The following is a 4,220-nucleotide window of genomic DNA, read 5'->3' on the forward strand; positions in this document are numbered from 1 at the left end:
AGAACAAGCACATTTTAAGATGTTCCCAATTAAACGAATCAAAGTTATTAATTAAAAGTTGAAGTTGAGTTCATCCATGACTCAATTAGTTCTTCCGTTCATACATTCTTGAATCTACAAAATCTAGTTTACTGATGGAGTAGATTGGAGGTTGGAGACTTGGCAGAAGGCAGGAGAAACTCCATATGGGCCATCTGTTAATAACAGGGTCCACTCTGACATCCAGTATACCCATGCAAGGGGCAGACTGGAATCCCCAGTTAATTGAACCTGTAGTGTTGTGTTATGTATGAGCTTAATGGCTGAAAGCTTCAAAATTTCTTAGTACTGCCGCTTTTCTTTTTGTGAGTCAGTAGGCTTACATTCTCACTTCTCCTTATAGTCTCAAGGGATTACATTTGCACATCAAGCAGAGAACACAGCACAGTGGATTTCCTTCTGTATTCTGAAGATGCTTGTTAGAAACTGGTGACTTTAATTTTCTTTGTACAAGTCAATATATCTTACAGCTAACACCATGTCTGAGAGTGGATAGTGCTCATATAGGATCCGGTTCCCCATGACCCCAATTTAAGGGGCTTTGAAGAGAGGAAGATGGATGGACACCACTTTACTCAATCTTAACATTATACCCTGAACTTGTATTCAGAAACAAAGGCCTTTTAAGAAAATCAGGAACTTTTGTTGTATTGCCACTGCAGGAAGTCTGCCCATTTGTACTTCCTGGTGCTTTTTTTAGCTCCTACTCCAGGGTATGTGCTTTTCACTCAATTGGGAACTATCGTGTGATGAATTATGCGGATTGGCTGATCACAAGCACTCTTCCAGGTCTGTAAGTAGTTTGAGCTTCTGGGAGTTATCAGTGAAGGTGGACCGCCACACTTTGCACAGCTTCACTCTTCATAGGTGCTTCCCTGGTGCACCGTGCCAAAGCATCAAAGCAGTTTTCTCCTCCATGAAGTTGTGATCATTCTGAAGCAATAAGGTACAGGGAACCCCCATGAATTCCCAATCGTGCCGCACTTCACACTGCACCACTGTTCTTTCCATGTCACATAATTTGCATAAAGGTTGCAGTTCCTGTTGTGTGGTGGGAATTCAACTCATGAAAGTGGCTATGGGACCACAAGCGGCCCAGGGCCAAACAAAGTTCTTGCAGTGGGAAAAACGTCTGTTTTACTAACCGTTAACACAGAAGCTACAACGATTGTAAGCTGGGATGTCTTAAAAACTATGCAACAAACTTGACTTTTACAAGGATAGTAAAATATATTTGTAAGTCAAATGTAAAACATGTTCAAGTTTTCATGTCAAACATTCTGTACTCTTTGAGGCAGCCTGTGTCTACATAACTTTTGACTTTACATGTATTTACCACTAACTCTGTTGAGGCTATTTTTTTCCCATCATAAGTGTAGGCTGAATGTTTTCACAAAATCTCACTTTTTGTGAAAAATGTTAAAAGTTCTATTTTGTTACTCAAATTGTGAAACCGAACAAATGTATGAACAGTCATTACATGACAGTTTTGATGTGTACGATGCTGTTCATAGCAATGAATTGAATGCAGTACTGTGTCACACCATTTCCTCTGATTTTGTATTTAGCAACACTTTCCTTATAATTTTTTTTCATTGACAATACACAAAACATCTTCTACAGATTACTTTTTTGACAGGAGCAACTGCTGGTATTTGATGCCAAGCTGGTCAGTGCACATGGCTAACATTTTCTTGCAGTCTTTGCTCCCACCTAGTGGATAAAATGAAATAAAAGATTTCTGGTGACTTTTCTCGACATTTAGACGTCAACCCCGTTATGCTGACATTTGTCGACATGCATCTTGAAAGAGTCGAACAGCAGCAATAGCAGCTGGGAATACTGTATTCTAAGGATAAACTGATTGGTGTTGTGGCATGGAGTCTTGCACATGGTGAAAGGGATGTGAGGCCGCTAAAAGGCTTCACTGGCTAAGCTTGGACTACTTTGCCTGCCTGGAAAAAGCCTCACCCAAATGGGCTTAATCTCACCTCCACTGGCTGCCTCAGACTTCAAAGGCATAAAAACGGGATTAGGGTTCAAAAATAAACTTAAATAACAAAATAACCACAAGAGGAGGGGACACCGTAAAGCCTTGGCTTGTATAAAAAAGACAAACAAAGAGTCTTTATAAATGAAGAATTTATTAACAAAATCGACAAATATGCTAAACAGAGCAAGAAAAGCACATTTGCTCAAAAAGCAATCCATAGCCGACAAGTCCCACTACACGGTCCTGAAATTTAGAATCTTTAAAACAGAGCAAGAAGATAACAGACATCAGTTAATCCAATAAAATGGGTAATATATAAAGTACCCCAAACGAATGGTCTACATCTCCTGAGCCTTCTCAGCTAACACAAACAGCCAGAGAGAAGGCTCAGCAGAGGTGACGTCAGGGTGGTGGCGTCTCCTCAGGCTCCACCTACAAAGAACAAGAAACATACACACGTGTGAAGAAACAGAACTTGGTTATACTGTGACTAGTGTCGCCACCACTTTACAGATGGCAGGACAGAGCAGGACATTTGCCAGTTATGACCCGTCTGCTTGAGTGCTGAAGATAAGCTTGTTTTTTGAATAAAGTATGAGGCGGTTTTTGCCTGATCAGCGATAACGTTATTGTTCCTTGGAAACCTGGTCTTACCTTCCCGCCTCTTGTCCAACTCTGCGACCCAAACTTTACAATACATAGTGTAATAAATGCTTGGCAATATGAAACAATATAATTCAAACATAACAATAAAATATTTGAACACACATTAATCTGTAACAATTGGAGGGAGAGCACGCAAAAACCAAGCAGTGCACTTTCATATAATTGCAATTGCCACCATATTGGTAATAAAATTAAACTGTGACCTGCATCCCCAAAACGGTTTATAAGGATGCAAAGAAATGCTGTTGGCAATTCCACTGCAGAAAGCCTCTAGAAACTGGCCTGCCATGTGCTGCTTTTCTTTCACCTTGTTCTCAGTACTGAATTAAAAAGCCACAGGCAATCTGGCCTGTTTGTTCAAACAGACACATCCAAACTCTTTATTCCAACACATTGTGGTATAAATAAATTAGTAAACTATGATTTGGTATGATAGATAACATTTTATCATGGTATAAAACTGACTTGTTTTGTATTCTTCATCCATCCATCCATTATCGCACCCTCTGTATTCAGTTTAGAGTTACCAGGGGTGGCACAAGGTAGGCTCTAACACTGGGTGGGGCACAAATCTGCCACAGTGTCGTTAATACTTGATATGACCATACTGTTTATAGTGTTACCTTACGTAAATAAAGAAAATGCCTACAAATAATTTTTTTATGTAAACTAACCTTGACATGTCTGTTTTAGAGAGAAAAATGGTCTTGTAAAAGCACCGTCTTTGGACCTGCCAATAGTTTAGCAAGATTAACCACGAAAGCAGGAAAATCAAATGTTTTGATGTTATTGGTGATATTATTATTATTTATTTAGTGACTTTGTGTGTGTGTTTTTAAATGTTTTCCGTGTATTGCCATTGTTAGTTCTATAGCTACTACTCCGCTTCCTAGGGCCATGCTTAATAAAATTGTGAAGTATTAAAATGTGAATAGCTTCTGGTGCAACACTGGGTGTATTTGAATGTTTCAGTAGATTAACTTTGAATAATTTCTGACACATCAGATGTAGTATGACTTTTTTAAATTACTTAACTTTGAATGGACGCATCAGTTTAATCTGAATTAAATAAATGAGTGCTGTGCATTTTTCATAGCATACATATCTGAACAGTCTAATACTGTCTTTTCTTTACAATTTCAAAAAGGCAAGCACTTAAGAAATCAGACTTTAGTTTTTACACTTTTATCCATTGATCCATTTTCATGCCAGCTGAAGCAGTTATGATTATTTACTATTATTATTTACTCTTTCAGGAGGTATATAAAGTAAAGTAAGTTGTATTGTTTCTGTGATTGATTGTTGATTCTCAATAAGCCAGTGGTCTGTGTAAAGCCAGAGCAGACTTCAACACTAACCTAGAAACTGCAGCATTGCATCACTTACTAGTGTCTTACTAACTCATTTGCCCCCAATGAGTCGCAGTATGGATCTTTGCTGATAAAAAAAGATGACGATGAAATAAAAAATATGTACTTTTTAAAATTGATAAGGATTAACAAGATGCAGAAAGCCCAAATGA

This window comes from Polypterus senegalus, chromosome 4 (assembly GCF_016835505.1).
Source record: "Polypterus senegalus isolate Bchr_013 chromosome 4, ASM1683550v1, whole genome shotgun sequence".
NCBI lineage: Eukaryota > Metazoa > Chordata > Cladistia > Polypteriformes > Polypteridae > Polypterus > Polypterus senegalus.